The 20,141-nt window shown below is 41.0% G+C and overlaps 1 protein-coding gene across 8 annotated transcripts in view; it reads right to left on the bottom strand.

Annotated features, from left to right (window-relative positions):
- usp2a (ubiquitin specific peptidase 2a) overlaps positions 1–14,870 on the bottom strand; it is a 56,426-nt gene extending 41,556 nt beyond the window's left edge. Inside the window, exons 1-3 of one of the 8 annotated variants that reach the window (XM_085244908.1) lie at positions 14,656–14,870; positions 12,828–13,074; positions 12,555–12,659 (exon numbers count right to left, since the gene is read on the bottom strand). The gene's annotated coding sequence lies outside the window, so the exon portion shown is untranslated. Of the gene's footprint in view, positions 1–2,045; positions 2,149–12,554; positions 12,660–12,827; positions 13,255–14,655 lie in introns of those variants that run through there. The other 7 variants (XM_085244912.1, XM_085244913.1, XM_085244910.1 and 4 more) reach the window with 7 other exon arrangements.
- Positions 14,871–20,141: the final 5,271 nt, after the last annotated feature.

Below are 20,141 nucleotides of genomic sequence, written 5' to 3'. Positions count from 1 at the left end.
TTTGATTTTTTTCAGAAATCTCTCAGTCAGAACATGCTATATCATGCTTAGGTAACTAGCGAAACTAGCGAGCTAACTTCCGCTAGCTTCCTGCTAACGTCTAACTCCGTTAAATGTAATAACTTTAGTTTTCATGGATGCCTGGAAGTTAAACTTCATAGTTACACCTGGTAAAGCAGCAATGCTGATCGTTTTATTAAAGATGAAAGAATTTAGACAGTTTTTAACTCTAAGTGATGCTGCAGTGTTGTTTGACCTGAAGATTACGGAGTTTAGGACCCAGATTACTCCCAGATTTAAGAGCATCTTAGTCCGACAAATATGACAATAACAACGGCCGCTTGCATGTTCTGCAAAAAAATGTGCTTTGTCGTGTATCTGACGGACAAACACCAAACCAGTTCCACATCACGGAAGTTGCACCATTTTTACAAACCAATTCTGGTTCATCTGTTTCACTCAACAATCGGCCATGTGCGTATGAAAACAAAGGCACTGCGCATGCGCGTTTTACTCCCATTCTATCGCGATATTTCATTTTCCTATCGTTGCCTAACATTATACCGGTATTACCGTGAACGGTATAATATGGCCCAGCCCTAATTCTGATTCTATTCTCTTTTTAACACTGTTTATCCCCCCCAAAAATGTGTCTGTGCTTATGTCAGTTATTTGCATTACAAGCATTTGAGTGGACAATTTGTTGCCTAAAAACAAACCAAACAAGATTTTCACAGCTCAGACCAGACTTTGATGATAGCAACGCCATTTTTCATGGAAAAAAATCCACTGGCATCAGCTAAAGCTGGTAAGTCCACCGCATCTTTATCAGCACAGTAGTTCACACATTACTATGCGTAAACAGAAGTAATAAAAATGTGAGGGAAAATTAAATGAATGCATAGAAATTGTAAATGTAAAACAACAATGAGCACAGCTCTTTTTTTTTAACTAATTCATACCATCAGACAGTTCCAAACTGCAGGAATTTTTCACACCTCTTATAACCCTTTAAGGAAATCCCCCTCTTCTTCCTGTCTCCACACTTAACTCTCACGTCTTAGTTTTTAGAGCATTCATTTTGATGTCTTTTTTTTCATCTCATATTACAGAGCAGGTACTCCATCACAAGAGGAACCTTTGAGTGACATATGTAAATGGCCTGTATTTTATATAGCGCTTTACTAGTCCCTAAGGACCCCAAAGCACTTTACACATCCAGTCATCCACCCATTCACACACTGGTGATGGCAAGCTACATTGTAACCACAGCCACCCTGGGGCGCACTGACAGAGGCGAGGCTGCCGGACACTGGCGCCACCGGGCCCTCTGACCACCACCAGTAGGCAACGGGTGAAGTGTCTTGCCCAAAGACACAACGACCGAGACTGTCGGTCTCGTCGAGACTGTTGCTCGAACCGGCAACCTTCCGATTACAAGGCGAACTCCCAACTCTTGAGCCACGATCGCCCACATATGTATACTGTGACTGGTACAGTAGTAAGCTTACTTTGGTCCGACATCGGTAACCGGCATATACAAAAAAATCCATGTAAACATAAGCTATGTAAGCAACAGTTAGTTGCTAATAAGTGAAATTTTTGCTGACATTTTTTCTCAGTTTGCTATGGCAGACATCCACAAAGCAAAGCAATTTGGATTACTCCAAATTGCTTTGCTTTGTGGTTGCTTTTTTCTGATGTGTTTCCGTTCCTAACCCGTAAGAAACACATCAGAAAAAAGTCAAAGACTTTTCTAACTTAGTTGTCATAAGAAAAAACAATGACACACACAAATATAGCTTATTGATGTAGTTACTGTTTTACCACCCTCAACCTGGTTCTCACTAAAAATGATCCTGGCGACTAATTTCTTAGTCAACTAAACGAGCTGGGGGAAAAAAGGTGATTAACAGACTAGTCTAAAAGCAAGAAATGCTCGCATATTAAGTTCATTTTTAAGATTGTTAATTGGACAATGTTAAAAAGTGTAGTATGCCTAGTGAAAATAGCGATGATTAGTTGCCTATCAACTACTCACGCACATTCCTAGTCCTTACATCATGCTACTGTTTGTGCTGGTGAAGTGGCTCCATGGTTTGGTGGTTGGCACATTTGCCTTACATGTGAAAGATCTCCATTTCAATTCTGGGAAGAAACACAAACCCAGTCATAAAATAGCATTCTCCAAATAACAGTACCAAATTATTACCAAATGAATAGAAAGGATATGTCAAGAATATCCCTCTGGCATTAAAGCTGTGTCAAACAAACATCCATCCACTGTGACCCCCTTTCGAGATAAGGGAGCAACTGAAAGCACCCAGCAATGTTCTTATTCATAATGTGAATGCAAACAGGAAGTTACTCCTCATCCTCCTGGCAGAAAGATCTATGGCGTCAAACTGAAAATCCTATGACCACTATGTCACTAAGATTCCTCTGGCTGTCTTCCACAGCATGTCTTTTATCCTGTCTTCCTTCTCTCACCCCAACCGGTCGCAGCAGATGGCCGCCCCTCCCTGAGCCTGGTTCTGCCGGAGGTTTCTTCCTGTTAAAAGGGAGTTTTTCCTTCCCACTGTTGCCAAAGTGCTTGCTCATAGGGGGTCATATGATTGTTGGGTTTTTCTCTGTATCTATGAAGCGCCTTGAGGCGACTTATGTTGTGATTTGGCGCTATATAAATAAAATTGAATTGAATTGAAGATTCAAATTTGTCTGAGATTTTCAGTAGATGCACTTATGGCATGAATTTGAAAATCCTAAAGTTGCCTTCTTCTTGAGTTGTCATATTTTCAAATGTAGGTGTCCTGGGTAGGGGTAAAAACATATAGGTAATGTAAAAAGTTATTTAGTTCTCATGTAAGCTCCCCCGTGGGCAGTTATACTGAGGGATTTTCCAGAATTCTTAAAGCACCTTAAAATAAATATTTCACATGTGTTTCTGTGGTTTTACCAGTGTTGTGTGGGGCTGTGAAGTTTCCTGTATGATGGCTCCCTTTCTACCTTGAACTGAACCTCTGCGTACCCATCAAATGCACGCACCTCTCTGTAATCCTGCAGCTGTGTCGCAGCCAAAGACAAAGGGCAACTGAGTGAAACAAGTTTGGGCTCGCCTTGTGGGCGAGCCACTAAAAGTGGAGTGCGAACAACAAGTCGCATCATACATCATGGACACTGTGGATTGATAAGAAAATTACAGATCCCACTTCTGAAGCGATGTCTCCACGGAAACAACAACACACGCAGAGTCACGAGCAAAAACACACACAAATGCACTCTGGCTACTTCTGCATTTTTGGCCTCCCCTGAGGCTGTGATAACCAGCAGTTACCATAGCTACTGGGCAACAAGCTGCATTTGTTTGCTTGCTACCAACGCATAAAGGACTTAAAAGTAACAGCAGGGCATATTCCATGACCAATTTACACTAAGTATCAGAGCTCTGCATTCTTTTCCTCCCTTTTAGAGCCACCAAGGAAGTGAAAACCCTCTGATTAACAAGTCTCTGTGCAACTGGAAAGTCAGAACGTGGTGAGATAGAATCTAATATGGGAGGCCAGAGGAAAACAACATTGTACTACTGTGAAAGACTTGGCTGTTCTGGTTGGCTTCTACTAAATCTGTATTAACAAAGCTGTCAACAGAGTAGCACAAGTGACTGCATGAGTGCAGTGCAAGAAAGGATTTCAGCAGGTGACTGCTGGCATCGTGCTGGCAAAGAACTGAAGGAGATGAGGTTTCAGAAAACCAAGCTCAGAAGCTTCCTTTCACTAGAGGTAATTGAAAGATGAAAAAAATCAAATCAACTTTAACCCCCCCCAAACTAACAACACTGATAGACAACGCCATAATTCTCCCTGGGGAAACACAGAGTGTCTGTGGCCTCTTAGTAAAACATGAGGTTAAAGGACCACTACAGTCAGAAGAAGACCTCAACAACAAAAGCCTGATCTTTTTTTTCTGAACTACTTTATATTTAGTGTCCTGGCTCTGTTCTGGGATCTCCCTGCCTTTCCATGTGTGTACATGGAATGCATGAGGAGGGAGGAGAGCAACAACATTACTTCCGGCAAAGATCAGAGCACACATCAGCGAGAAGCAACATGACACAGTATGAAAGTAGGAGCTGGGGTGAATCTGGCTTTCACTATTAAAGTTACTTTATTAGTAGCTGTGCTGACCAGAGCTGAACAACAACAAGCTCTGCACTTCCTCTGAGGTCAACAGAACATTGAACATTCAACTCCTCGGTTCTGATGAAGAAGCCACTGCATACATATTTACTGTATACATGTTCATCTTTAAACATCTACAGAAAAATAGGGCCCACATGTGACCGTGTGTTCAAAAATCTAATGAGTGGTAAAGTCTCCCTTTCTCACTGATCTCTGCTCCTACTGATAGTTATTTTAGAGACCTGCATAAAGCTTTGACCAAAAAAGGCCCTGTCATCACTATTGTTTAATCCACTGGTCACAAGGGATGAGTATCGTTTAGGTTTTATCCGATACCAGTACCAAACCGGTACTTTTGAAACGGTGCCGGTGCTTAAACGGTGCTCGAACCGGTGCTTAAAGAATGAAGAACACACACTTTGTACAAAAACCTCTCATGTTTAGCTGTTTTTTTGTAAAAAGATAACAATGTTAGCCTTTTCTGCAGCTATAGGGCATATATGGTATCACTCTTGGCAGGAAGCAGTGCTTAAACAATGGGAAAACAAACTTTGTCCAAAAACCTCTCATGTTTAGCTGTTTTCCACTTTTTCTTTGGTCATTTTAGCTTTTTTGGCCAGGGTGAAGGGAGTATCTGCCATCAAACAAGAAGACAGCGTCATGTAACTACGATGGTGTTTGCTAGTTCACCTTACATGCATTAATGTAATAACGTGGTTAGCCTACTCAACGTAAATTACACACGAACAACATGAAGCTACTCTCGCAGAGAAGAACGGCTGTTGCTGCCATCATCATCCGTCAGCATTTCTGCTACACTGGCAGGGCTAGGGGCCAGGACTCTCCTCTTCGGGTTTTTGGGGGATGTTGCTAACTCCGGGACCGATAACAGGCACCACACCCGCAGTAGATGTGCTCGGTGTGAGGTCTCGCAGCAAGCTATCAAATACGGTACATTTCTCAGCTTTTAAAAAAATGCTATGCGTCACCAGGTGTTTCATCAGATTCGAGGAGTTACCTCCTTTGCACAGTATCACCTTAAAGCACTTGTTGCAGGCTGCTGAGTTTTCATCTTTTGCTGTGAAGTACAGCCAGACTTTTGACCGCTTCGCCTTGGGCATTTTTAATCTGTAGCTCTGCTCTAAAAGAACGTACGTACCAGGGCCCGCCTACTACGCTTGCAAAGGTAAAATGATTGGCTAGAATCCAAAGTGTATGACATCTCAGTAAAAAAAAAAGCACCGAAATAAAGCGAAATGTGCGCTGCTTTTCGGTCTGGTTACTACCGTTTATGTCAGAACCAGGCTCGCTCTCAAGCTACTGAGTATTAGACTTAAAATCTCCAGCTGAAAAGCATGAGGCAAAAACACATGGGCCTTATTTTGAATACTCAGAATCAGAATCAGAATCAGAATCAGAAAGGGTTTTATTGCCAAATGTTGAGCAGGTTTACAACATTAGGAAATTGCTGCGGTGCTTCAGTGCAAACATACTGTCATAAAAATATAAAAATAAGACTACACAAAATAATAACTACATGTCATAATCTTTGACGTGTTTATGTCTCTAAGAACCAGGCTCCCTGTCTTGAGTCTTGATTGGTGAGTTTTGGCAAAAACAAGGTATCAAATATATATTTTCTGACTTTTCACCTCTAACCACCACAATTTCTCTTTGAGTTCAGATGACTGTTTCACCGTACTTCCCTTAAGATATTTAAAAGATATCACGTTAATAAGAATAAGATGAAAGGATGGATGGGCTGCCATAAAAACATAAAGCCTCTGGAAATGGCTGTTGTTATTATGAAGGCGCACAAAAAACAAAACAAAACAAAAAAAAAAAACAAAGAGAGAAATAGGACTAAAATGTGCTCATGCTGTCATTCTAAAAGAGTCAGTGAGTAAGATCTCCTCCCACACCCACTGTCCTCTCAGGCTGTGCCCCTGGACTGGTGGAGGGAAGAAGCAATCTGAAGCTTCCGCTATCCACCAGTGTTGTTGATGGTGCAGGACGTTAAAGGCACCGTGCCTTGGAGTGGTACTGCATGAATGTAACATCAGTACAGACACTCGGGCTGATCTGGAGTGGGAGTGTGTCTGTGTACTGTACTGTAGTAAATGGCAGGCTGAGTCAGTGCATTTCTGAGGAGAAATCTATGTGTAAATTCTATGTGAAACTCACTGCTGGTTCAGGCTCTGTTTCCACAGACAGAAAACATTTTCCCAATTAGGATCCAACTGTATATTGTAGGGTAGACCCTACAATAATACATTCAGAGAAAAAAACCCAACAATCATATGACCCCCTAGGAGCAAGCACTTTGGTGACAGTGGGAAGGAAAAACTCCCTTTTAACAAGAAGAAACTTCTGTTAAAAGGCTCAGTGAGGGGCGGCCAGAAACCAAACCAGATTATTATGACTACTGCCAATCCCACACCTCCCACTTCCATGTGCTATTACTGATGTCCTCATAGTCTGAATGGCAATCAGTTCTTCAGCCTGACATCTTGGTCACTGCCTCATTTGCATCTGGAAGGGGATTCGTTTTGTTTAACTCAAACCAATCAAATATTTGTTTTACACTTATTTTCCAATTGTTGATAGCCAAGTCATAGTCTGAGGGAGATGTACCTATTATTAATTCCATCAACAAGACAATGGTAACTATAACAGTTAATAACTTGCAAATACATCAGAAGAAGGCATAAAGTACAATGTGTTAACTTATCTAAAAAAAAGTTGGGGGAAAAAAACAAAACAAAAAAACCCTCTTACTTTAGATTTACAAACATTTACAAAGAAAAGATTATCTCCCAAAATGATTTTGTTCATTCCTGGCATAAATGTTAATCATCTGCAGTTCATGGAGTAAAGTCTTCAGGATGCCGGACAATTAGGAACAGCAGCTTCCATTGTCCCACTTTGTTTCATTTAGAGCAGCTCACTGCACAGGTTAGCTCATTGGGCGGAGGTGGCCTCCTTGAGTGCTCTATATGCTCAGTTGGAAATTCAGCAAAATTAGGCTTTTTTGTCGCTGTCTATCTTCTGAAATTGAGGATCGAAACTTAACCAAACCAAGGAGTTGAAAGACACCAAACTACCCCACAGAATTGATGGTAACTGAATAGATTTTCCATCTGAAAACTCACTGCTAACATCAAGCTGTTCATAACCACAGTTCATTCGCTGCTGCAAATGAACAAGCTATTTGACATTTAGAAAGGAAAGAACAGACATACTGACTTTTGTCAGACCACCTTTACCACATTTACAAGTAAAATATGTGAACTTAGTAAACTGAAGGCTATTTGGCCCTCACAGCAGTACACTGCAGTGTTGCCATCACCTCAGTATAAACCGACCAGCAGTAGCAGCACAATTCAGCACATGCCAGCAGAAAACATTCAGAAAATAGTCAAAGGAGCTTGCAAAGAAAAGCGTCTGGACTTCTTTAAGTTGCTTGAAGACGTTTCACCTCTCTTCCAAGAAGCTTCTTCAGTTCTAAGGTCAAATGGCGGAGAGTCCCGGATTTAAACCCAGTGGGAGTATCCCCCCAAAGAGGGACAAAAGGACCCCTGATGATCCTCTAATCACCTGAGCCAAGGTGTGAAAATGGGTGTGGGTCCCAATTAGCCAGGGTTTCGGGTGAGCTCATTGTGAAACCTGGCCCCACCTTATCATGCGATTTCCTGAGGTCAGATGGCCCTCTTTCAGCTACTTGGTTTGGTTAAGTTTCGATCCTCAATTTCAGAAGATAGACAGCGACAAAAAAGCCTAATTTTGCTGAATTTCCAAGTCAATAGTGAGCATATAGAAGACTCAAGGAGGCCACCTCTCTCCAATGTTGCAACAACATTGTCATCCCCTGTATAGCCAGTGTATCAGAAAAACTCAGGAGAGTTTTCTCCAAGCATCTCCGCCATTTTACCTTAGAACTGAAGAAACTTCTCGGATGAGAGGTGAAACGTCTTCAAGCAACTTATAGAAGTCCAGACACTTTTCTTTGCAAGCTCCTTTGACTACGATGACCTGGATGACTGAGAACCTTCACAGACATTCAGAAAATAATTTGGTTCTCAAAGGGAAAGATGTTAAGAATCAACAAGAGGAATGTGAGTGACTGTCTCTGAGCTGTGCTGGTTGCTATATATACCCTGAAATGTGAGTAGATAAGAACATGCTGATGCCATTGAAGGCCATACTGACAACCCTACCCTACCTCTCTGTGCCTGTAACAACTGGCTGCCAAGCATATTAAAAGAGGCTCAAGTACTCCTCCATTCCAACAGGCCATAGCTGCACCTTTGCCAGCTGTCCCTAACTAGTCGTTAGATACCAGTCACTTTTGTTTTGACCTCAGCCACATCTTGTGAGTACGGCAGTGCAGTACTGTGTACATGCAGCATTTAAAGCGCTGCACAAAGTAGAAAAGGAAATGAACTGGAGGAATGCACAGTGCTGGCACAAAGATGATACACTGCATAAACCATGAAATTAAAGTAGCAACTAAAAACACTGGGTTCCTAAAAATGCTATGAAAGAAAAAAAATTAACATCTACAATTTTGCTTGTTCCCGGGGCCCTCCAACTGGGCCCGTGGAAACTATAAGAGCTCTGAATTTAACATCTCAGTCACCTTTCATTCTCCATCCTTGAACATACATGAAACACCCCAAAACAGGGCACAGCCCCAAAGCCCTGCATTCAAAGGCTTCAACTGAGGAGCCAGAGTTTCACAGTATCTGCTACCGAGCCTATGCAATATGAAAATCTGAAGAAGAACAGACCAATTAGCATTCATCACTACTACCATCTGTGGATGACTCACATTGCGGCCATACACACAGCAGTGACCTCAAAGAGGATGGGATCTGGGCTACAGTGATTAATGCTCCAGTCTGTGCAGCTGATTGCTGTAATTCTTCATTCATTAAGCAAATTGAAATAATAATAGTGGCCAAATAATAATTGGCCAAACAAACACCTATCATGCTCTGACAGCCCGCTGCCTGAGTGACGCTAAGTGACTCACTGGACAAGCTCAAGCGTAACTAGTTAAAACTCCCAGCTCAGAGTTCAAACAGAATAAAGCACCAGCACTGTCAGAGCCTTGGATTACTTTAGATTTGAAAGTATTTTATCCAGTAATTCATGCTGCTGATAAACACTTTATAGACTGGCCCAATTCAAGCAAAAACCAACATACTGCTAAGTCTCCTGTGCTGATCCAGCTCCTTTTGACGCTGATGTTTCACTGAAACAGAAACTGACACATAAAAATATGTATGACTGATAATTCAGTCAGACTGATATATAACACTATTCAATTACTAAAGATCTATTGTGAACTGGTGTTCTGCAGGGATCAATTCTCAGTCCACTTATTTTTAGCACTGATCTGTTTTATGGCAAAACACTATAAAGTACAAGCAATTAAAAGCTGACAGTTGTGTTTTTTTATGCATAAAGACATCCTGTTGATTGGCTGTGCCACATAAACAGAAGGTTAGAATACCAGGTTGGTGAGGCTTCTGGGCTCACAGCCAGAACTGTGCACCTAAGATGCTCATGTTAGAATATCCCTTCTCAATGGCTTCATACAGAGTCAATAGTATAGACTTTCTGAAACTAAGCTTTTAAAGCAGTCTGAAGCCTGACATTACTTAGACATACACTGACCTTATTATTTTATGACTTTAGGTCATGAACATCTACCAGTGTAATAGTAAATGAATGACAGAGAATAATGAAAATGACAGTATATCCCCTAAAGGCAGATAGAGTGTACATTTCTCCAGGGTTAACTTTTCTTTACTGTTTCGCTCTAACTTTTGGGATCGATTTTACTCCTGACACAACTGAAATCCACTGTGAAGTTAGCAAGGTCAGTTTTTGCCATTAAGATAACAAAATCAACCAGAAATAAGGTTGCAGATCAACTGCAACATGGGGCTGTTTTTCCATAGACTTTTGTATAACCAGACCAGTGGAATTGCCCCCTGCTGCCATTAGAAGAAAAAAAAGCACTTTCATATTGGCTTCATTTTTTTTTAGATTCAAACCTTTGTCAAAGTCCTTCAAAAAGCAAGTCTTGCTACTCAGTGGCTATTTGCATTCAAATTAGGGACATTCACGGTATACCGGCATAATGTTAGGCAATGATAAGAAAATGAAATATCGCAATAGAATATGGGTAAAACCTTTGTTTTCATACGCACATGGCGGAAAGACGATGGCGGCGATGGAGAATGAGAAGGGCAAAAGCGGATCGTTGAATGAAACAGATGAACCTGAATTGGTTTGAAAAAATGGTGCAACTTCAGTGATGTGGAACTGGTTTGGTTTTTGTCTGTCAGATACCCACCAAAGCACATTTTTACGTATGTTTTTTTGTTTTGTTTTTTGTAGAACATGCAAGTGGGCCGTCGTTATTACAGTATTTTTCAGACTTTAAGGTACTCTTAAAGCCTTTAATTTTCATGGCGCTCAAAAATCTATTAAAAAATGTTTTAGTACCACTTTGGTAAGCTATGAAGCTGCACCGCTTGATGGATTGTCGGAGTATTACGGCTACCGTAGTCAGGAGCCTCGCAGAGTAATACGTACTGTGCTTCAACATAACATTACCGTATTGTGTGTGTATAAGGACCCCAAAATGGCACCTGTTAAGAGACATGCGTATGAAGCGCATTTTAAACTCAAGGCTATCAGTTGCGCAGTAGAACATGGGAATAGAGCAGCTGCGAGAGAATTCAGCATTAATGAATGAATGGTACAGAAGTGGAGGAAGCAAGAAGAATGAGCTGAGTAAAGTTTGACTTATCTGACTGTTTTGTTTCGCTTAATGTGCCTTATAATCCTGCGCACTTTATGGTCCGAAAAATACGTATTTGACTTATTTATTTGGCTCACTGCAGTTTCATGTTGCAAAGCACCTCTTCTAAACTTTTGTGGATATTATACATGATTATGCTCAGGATATGTCAGCCCATTTCCACTGAAAATGCCTTTTGGTTAAATTGTCAGCAAGGAATTTGCCTTTGCACTGTTAAATTTTTATATAGCTGCTTGTTTAAGTGAAGATGAATTGATGGGCGGTGTTTTCACTAATAAAGTTGTGGAGTTGTGAAGTATTTTGTCTGGCATCTGTTATGTCGTCAGTTATATATAATTTTCAAATATATGTCGTGATAAATATTTTTGGCCATATTGCCCTGCCTTAATTCAAATTACCAGAAAACTGCTTAAAGTTTGGTATAAAATCTGGGTTTTAAAAGAATCAGCAACCACCACTTTTGCCTTCACTGAATTCTCCCATAGGATTCAGTGAGTCTCTCGCTCTCTAATAATCCCTTCAACACAGTTAATGTTAGTCCGCTTTAAAAATCATCTGAAAAAACTGTTGTTTTCTATGGCTTTGTCTTGGTTTTATACCATCCTTTGTTCTTCTAAAATCTGAAAAGAAATCCATACACATGTCTATAAAGTGTTGCCCTATAGAAACATATGAACATGTTACCAGCATTGTATCACATAAAAGCTACACTGTACAGCAGTTTTGTCTAATGTAGTGGAAATGTGTTGAATATTGGAAGGCTGTTCTATGATACTGGCATCAGAGCCTTTTAGCTGTCCCTTTAATGGCACAGGGTGGGTGATAGAAACTATATACGATAGAAACAATATAAATTTGGCCAACGATAGAGAGTTTGACTATACCGCAGAGCTGTACGTTTTAATTAGTTTCAAAAATCTCTCACTCAGAACCTGAAGGAGGACGGAGTTTTGGACCCAGATTACTCCGCAAAGCTCCTTACTACGGCAGCCATAATGCTCTGACAATCCATCAAGCAGTGGGGCTTACCAAAGTTGTACTAAAACATTTTTTAACAGATTTCTGCACGCCCAAATCGGTTTGAGGTCAGTAAGCACAACCAGAATTCATACATAAGGCACACTCTCGATTTTTGAGAAAATTAAAGGATTTTAAGTGTGCCTTATAGTGTGGAAAATACATTATACAGAAAAAAAAGAATATATCGCGATATATATCGTTACCGCACATGCTTCAAATTCTATCGCAATATGAATTTTAGGCCACATCGCCCAGCCCTAGTGTGCATGTTATAATAGTGTTGTAAGCTGAGAATAAATTGATTTGCAAGATCAATGTTCTAGTTTAGACATTTGTGTGTGTCACTGAATGAGCAGATTAAACACACCACGTAACTTATTTTTATAACTTTCCCTTACTTTCTGTCGGTAAATCTGCTGTGATGCATGTAAACCTTGCAATCGTTGACATGATAGCAGGACTGATATAGCAGCTGGGACAGAGTTGTGTGTCCAAAGGCATCTGTGTGAAGTAATTACCTGCCGTATTTGTAGCGGTGTGTGTCAGTCCCTGCAGACTGTGATGGCTCTGGGGCAGCTCATCCTACTGTTGCTCCCCTATAGTCTATGCACATGCACACGCTCCTGTGGAAACACACAGGCACACAGGATTAAAACCACCCTGACGCCAGAAAGAAGCATCTTATGAACGCATCTGCCTCTCAAGACAAGTTGCTGCACTTTCACACAAGCTGTTCGAGCGTGACGTGAGCGTGCAAGCAGTCAACACATGTTCTGGATTTCATGTCTTACCATTAAAGATTGATGGCTTTCTCCCAGTTGGACTATCAAATCCAGAAAGGTTGCTCATTATGAAGCCCAGCTAAGCTAAGACTGTCTAACTGTATATTTCTGGTGAGTGCGCTGCCAGAAGCTCTTCTACTCATGCGAGCAAACTCCAGAAGTTTCTGAAAGGTTATCCCCTATCCTCCTAGACGAGCCTTGTTCTACAGCTGAGCGAGCAGCCCGCACTGTATATGCCAACTTTTCAAGCAGATACCTAAAAGAAGAAAAGGACGAAGAGCAGCAGGTTTAAGAGGCTCACCCTTGATGTTCTGAGAGGCCAGGCCAACAGACAGAAGGCAACCGGGTGCCAGTTTAGTTTGGGACTCTGTGGGTAACGGAGTGCGAGGGAGCAGCGTGAGCACAGCACTGCAGAATGCCACCGATCGAGTTACAGAGTCAGTAAATATAGCAGCCGCCTATGACCTCCATGGGTCACTCAACACTCACTGGCATTCCACTTTGCTCTTAAAGGACTCCATGGGAATCTCTGAGCTTCTCAGTAACAGTAACTACATTTTATTTGTGTGTGTGTGTGTGTGTGTGTGTGTGTGTGTGTGTGTGTGTGTGTGTGTGTGTGTGTGTGTAGCAAGCTGTACACAGCCCCAGTAAATAGATGGTTCTTAAATAGTACCTAATAGAGGGAGACTGCTCAATATTGTTGATGGAGGCTGACAGCCACTCACTCTGGCCACATGTTTATATGACACTGGTATCCAGATAACAAAAAGCTAATACGTGAGCAGCAGAGAGGACCAGATGAAGTGGAGTATGTTGTACTGTGTTGACGTACGTTTGCAGGACAATGGAAAAAGACAGACGCGGCTCTGTGGTGGATGGGCTCTGTGAGGGGTGTAGCGTTACATGACACTGACACTGAGATGAGATGGCGCTGGTACCGGTGTTGCCAGGCTCGCTGCACTGCGGTGTGGGACTTAACGTGGCTCCTGAAGGGACCGATTTGATGCAAAATATGATGTACGCGCATTTTAAATGCCGCTCATTAATAGTGGGGGATGACGTTATTCCGCGCGTGATTAGATAACCAGTCAGACCCCGGGAGCGTTGCTCGGTAATGGAATGGGAGGCTTGCGGTGCTGTCCGTGAAGGGGGTGGTGGGGTGTTTAGGGGCAATAGACAGACCGAAAACTTGTCATCCCTAGAGGAGGCGACGCACAAACTTAATACAGCGCGTATTAACTAACCTGGATACTGATTTCGTCTTTATATAAGCACGTGACCACGACGTATTGGTCAGTTAATTAGCTGTCTTGCTAGCTTACTATAGTCAACAGTAACGGTGCAGTGTAGCCAAGACAGTAGCACTGTGTCAGAGTACCGCGTCAAACTGTACTGTGTAAGCATATTAATGCAGCAAGCACGCAAATTTCACGTGTCATAACACGGTACTTCCAAACCTACTAGGGTAGTATTCTTCGCACACGTATATCCAAAAGAAAAATTAAGACTTCATTTGACGAACTTTTAGAGTTTGTTCGGGGTTATCAGCCTTGCAGCATAGCTTCGGGCAATGAGCATCCTTGTTCTAAAACTTGAAAATATGCTAAAAAAAAGACAGCAGTTACACTACCACAACTGATACCGAATATTTAACCGCCACGCTGTTACTTCTAAAATGCGCTAGATTGTTTTTAGTGCCGTTTATATGTTAATTTCCCCTCACAAAGCAAACTTAACATTCTCTGAGTTCGATGGGAGTTCGGTTTGTGCTTCTGTCCATACGAAAGAACAGCACCTATCAGGGTTATGGTGGTGTCAGGTAACTGCATACACTCACCCCGCAATTGGAGAACATCCCGATCCAAACGGGCAGGGAAGCGCCACTCAAAAGTACCTCTGTGGTCGCTTTTAGAGCATCACTATTAACATTAGACTGGAAGCTTGCCCTGCAGGCGATTTAATCAAGAGTACGCTGGTATTCAGCCATATCCTCCTTCCAGTGCAGTTGTAGAGTTTCAGCAACCAAGTAACGGTTCTTTTCGCTTTAACGGTGACGTCAGTCGGTCAACGAAGCTTTTTTCTGATTGGTTCATACCTCTATTTGAGCGTCACTAGCTAACCGAGTGAACCGCCTCCTACACCGTCGTCATGGCAATGAACGTAAACATCAGAGATTTCTTTCATTGAAAAAATGCCATGTTCAAGCGCGTCGAAGAGAGCTGGCGATACCCGTGATTTAATCAAAAATTAAATGCTATTCTGGTAGCTTTCCAGTAGGTATTATTAGTATTACAAATAATAGTGAAAAATAGTATCTTTAATTAGAACAGCTTGCGGGGAAAAAAGTCAAAGCCTACACAACAAGTTCATTATCCTAATGCAACTGAAGCCGTTAGTATCAACTGAGCATTGTGTCAATACCACAAGCAATCTGAGTTTTGTTGCTGAGCATGTCCATCCCTTTATGACCACAGTGTACCATCTTCTGATGCTTGCTTCCAGCATGATAATGCCCCGTGTCCACAAAGCTTCCAGCATCTATGCCATGAAGGATTAATGCAGTTCTGAAGGCAAAAGAGGGTCCAACCTGGTACTACTGTGTTCAATTAGTGTAAAGAAAAACACATAAATGGCACCAGATAATTATTCATATGCTTGGTTTCTGGTATTCTGTATTGCTTTCAAAAAATTATTTGGTATTATTTCTTATTTAATATCATCCCCGCTGGCTCAGCACATGTATAGACATCATATATTCTGATGCACTCTGGGTGTTTGCCTGAGTCCAGTCAGTGTGTCTTTTAAATGTACATCGATCGTTTTTAGACACTGATGAAGAATTAATTTAGTTTCGTTTATAAAACTCTGGACTTTAATCTTTTAAAATAGTGTTTTCTGTCCTCATTTCTGCATGTTCAAAACATGAACTTGAATCCTTCCAATCATCATTGTTATCTTATTAAGTACAACAGAAAACAAAACTGGGCAACACTTCCTGAAGATTGATTAGAAAACCAGCAACAACACAGTTTGAAACTTTAAAAACTTGCTTATATCTTACTGAGTTTTCAGACTAAGGGGGGAAAGCCCTTGAAAAAACCTCCACCCCCTTATTTTTCAGTCTTGTCTGGTTATTGTCCTAGAAAAAAAGAGACTGTTTCTGCTGACTGAGATCACATTTATACAGAGTTGTAATTGCCATCTTGTGCTGGATTTGTTTCCCCCTGTTGGTCAACAGTAATTTGCACTGATTAGAGGTTTTCAGAAAGGAACAACCTCTTTTTCTCTTTGACACACGCCTGACAAAGACATGCATCAAAACCCAGCCTTTGTATAAATGTCTAGAGAATCAAAGTATAGTAACTGTAGCCAGATAATGATAGATAATTCCACTTTAATATTTTTTCTCCTGGTCTGGCTCTTAAAAATGCTGGGATGTGCTCACACTTACTCTCTTTTCTGGTAATCAGGTCAAGTGTAAAAGATTCAGTGGTGGTATGGATTCATTAGTCATATTTTGGGAGTGAGAGAAAAAGATGGACTTAGAGTGAGTAATGCTCCTCTGGTTCATTCATTTTTTCGAATTGGTGGGGAATAAATGAACATGGTCTAAACCAGGCCTCAAGGCTGGTGTCATGCAGGTTTTAGCTGTGTCCTTGATCCAACATAGCTGATTTAAATGGCTAGATTACCTCCTCAACATATCTTGAAGTTCTCCAGAGGCCTGGTAATAAACTAGTCATTTGATTCAGGTGTATTGACCTATAGGGTGATATCTAAAACTTGCAGGACACCAGCCCTTGAGGCCTGGAGTTCCCCACTCCTGGTCTAAATAATAGCAAGGCATGTCCCCTGTGCCCCAAGAATGGTTACTGGGATCACCTATCAACGAGGATTTGCCAGTAGATGTTGTATAATATTGTTTGCTAAGTTGCTGCACTCTGGCAGCACATCAGGCTGGAGTATCTGAGTGTCTGCATCAAAGTGAGTGATAAAATCATACTGCGGTATAACCATGAAATCATATCATGAGATACAGTCAAAACCTTTGACATGTATCCAAAGCTGCTGCTGCTGTGAATGAAGAAACAGTGTCACACACTGAGGAGGGAAACTGCCATTTATTACCATTCAGTGATGCATTCTTCCCTGCATATACTAAAACAAGACAGATGACTCATTCTGATCCACTCAAGACTTCCTATAGGCTCCTACAAAACAAGTGGTTATGCTTTAAATACCACAGATAGTCCCAAGTTATCGTCAAGTGACTTGATGAGCTTAAATACTGAGTGGGTGGGAACAAACCAACAAAGAATCTGTGACACTATAATCAAAGCCCCAATCTGAGATCCAGGATCCACTTTTGAAGGCAGGTGATGACTCAAGCAGTGCACTTACTATTATGGCAAATGTCTATTTTGTTTTCACAGGTTCCCATTCAAACATGGATGCGCTGTAAATAAAGCTGCTGCATGTCTGACGTCACATGTTGATTTTTTAACTAAGCAAAGCAAATACAGATGCTTATTTTGTCCATTTCAGCAGGCAGGCCCAATAGCCATGTAACCGAATAACATTTCTGCATGAGTTAAACTATAAATTAAACTATAAACATAAATTACCCAACTCCAAAAAAGTGGACATACTCCTTTAAATATCACATTTGTGTTAATGTACAGAAAGAGGTGAAAATGTTAATAATGATAGCAGCAAATAGAAACACGAGTGCTGTGGAGTGTCTCCAGCTCTGTTATAGAGGTTTCCCAGTAGAACAGCTGAGTGATTAATGGAAGGTGACTATAGGAAGCCTCACTGTACGATTCTTTGGGGCCAATACCAAATAATGAGGTTTATGGTCCAGTTAGGCTGAGTAGTGCAATAACTGCAGCAAAAAACAGTGTGACCAAAGAAAACAAGGACTGCACTCATGACACATCAGAGAGTTTTAAGCTGGGATTTTGTTCCCCCTTAAAGGCCTCGAAAAGCTATTTTGTAAACCAGATTCAGATTAGGAATGATGGGGTCCCACATGAAGATAATTTTTTGTCACTGTTAGAAATATGGCCATTAATTTTTTAGTTATATAGACAGTATAGCAAATGGGTGAAGCTCACAGGTCTGAAAAGTGAAGCCAACAAGGAATCCTTCTGAACCTGGATTCCTTTCACTCATCTGCCCTGTGGTTCCACTGAGGTTGTATAAGTGTATGGGAAAACTACTGTTGACTCCCTCGCCCTGCAACCTCTTTAAAAGCTTTACTGATGAATTTATTGGCTCAATAACCAGTTTAATTTAATTTGGGCGTAGCATTCAGTCCATTTTGTGCATCTCAGTGGTTATCAGAATCAGAGAGGAGGATTATGCTCATTATCTGATCAGTTGTAAGTTGTTAGCTAGTGAGTGTGCATGGTCAATCCTCCAGGTAAAGACATCCCAGAAAGTTGATTCTGTTCATCTGGACGTAGCGTTTTCACTGGGAGAAACGTTTCGTCACTCATCCAAGTGACTTCTTCGGTCTGCAGGTTTCCCCCACCTTATTTACATGAAAAAGGAACAACCATTTCTGAATAGAGGAGGGGGCCTGAGGGTACATTTTTCACCATGTTACAGTGCTGTGATTGTTGCCATTCCTCAACTCTCTGTTGGCACGGTAGGTAGCTGTCCCTCTGTGATCATTGGTCATGACAATTTGCATATTAATGATCATAGCTGAGCTCGTGGGCCATTGTTGGTCAGTGGTGCTATCTTCATAATTATGCAAACCAACTGTTTATAAGGTTGAGGAAACCCACAGTTATCTGACATAGTAGAAGTCACGTGGATGAGTGATAAAATATTCCTCCTACTTAAACCTCAACACCCAGTTGAACAGAATCAACCTTCTGGCAATGAGTGTGCAGAGTCAGAGTCAGAGCCACCCCTCACTTGTCACAAATACACAATATTCAAAACACCAACATGGCAACAGAGAAAACACTCATCTTAACGCTTCCTAACAGGATTTTACTAACCAGTGGCTGATGTCATGGTGGCTAGCTTCATCTTTTATACCATCTGTAATTTGGATCATTCAGAATTTCAATCAGAATGTGATGTGTAACAATTTAATGGAACCCCACATAGTACATTTAATGAGGAAAAAATGTGTAAATTCATACTCTTTATTCCATGCTTACTGATTTCCAGATGGACTTCTCAACAAGCGGTGAGTTTAAACAATTTTATGTTGTTTACGGATACATTTAATACTGGATATTTTGTAGTTTTTTATTGCAGTTACTGTGCTTTTGACACCAAAATCCATCTTTCAGATTAACAGGTGTAAGGAAACCCTTTCCTCGTTATTTTGAGAACCCAAGTGGATTCACACCGTCAAGGCCCAATTATTGCCATCTTGGCTACATACATGGCAGGGACAACTGAAAAAATTCAACCATAGGAGGACATGTCATCAGCCCAGATGACAATGTCATGGCTAGTTAGTTTTTTTCATGGCATTGTAGGTAAGACCACCTTACATATGCTGTGGTGTTTTTATGTGTTAAAATGGTATATTCTCTGTTAAAGAGTTTAGTATTATATGCGGCCAGATGATCAACATTATTCAATAAAGAACAAAACACTGTAGGGAACAGATTAGGAACCCAAGAGCACAGTAAAACCCTGAGAGTATGGATTTACACATTATGATCTCATCTTTGATCAGTGCTTTATTAGTTGTGAATCCCTGTTACAGAGAGGTACTGAAAATCAGTGATTACTTTTCACTGATTTTAAGGGCTATAAACTGGCTTAGACACTATGTTCAGTAAGCTGGGTTCCCAGTAAATGACATTAAGAAAAAAATGTTCAACAATAAATTTACATCAACATTTAAAATCTGAGCACTTTTTACTCTTGGACTTTGGCAGCTTTGCATAATCTATCTTATGCAATTCTTCAGTGCAGCACCAAAGTTCATATCTCTCTCTCTCTCTCTCTCTCTCTCTCAATTGTATATTCTCTGTTAAAGAGTTTATACACACACACACACACACACACACACACACACACACACACACACACACACATATATGAGTGTATCTATGTACAGTGGGGCTAAAAAGTATTTAGTCAGCCACCGATTGTGCAAGTTCCCCCACTTAAAATGATGACAGAGGTCAGTAATTTGCACCAGAGGTACACTTCAACTGTGAGAGACAGAATGTGGAAAAAAAAATCCATGAATCCACATGGTAGGATTTGTAAAGAATTTATTCGTAAATCAGGGTGGAAAATAAGTATTTGGTCAATAACAAAAATACAACTCAATACTTTGTA

Source organism: Mchenga conophoros, linkage group LG14 (assembly GCF_057382185.1).
Source record: "Mchenga conophoros isolate Kocher_MC1m ecotype Shallow Benthic linkage group LG14, M_conophoros_male_GT1.1, whole genome shotgun sequence".
NCBI classification, from domain to species: domain Eukaryota; kingdom Metazoa; phylum Chordata; class Actinopteri; order Cichliformes; family Cichlidae; genus Mchenga; species Mchenga conophoros.
The sequence above is the reverse complement of the archived record's forward strand: the minus strand, read 5'-3'. Positions and strand labels throughout refer to the sequence as shown.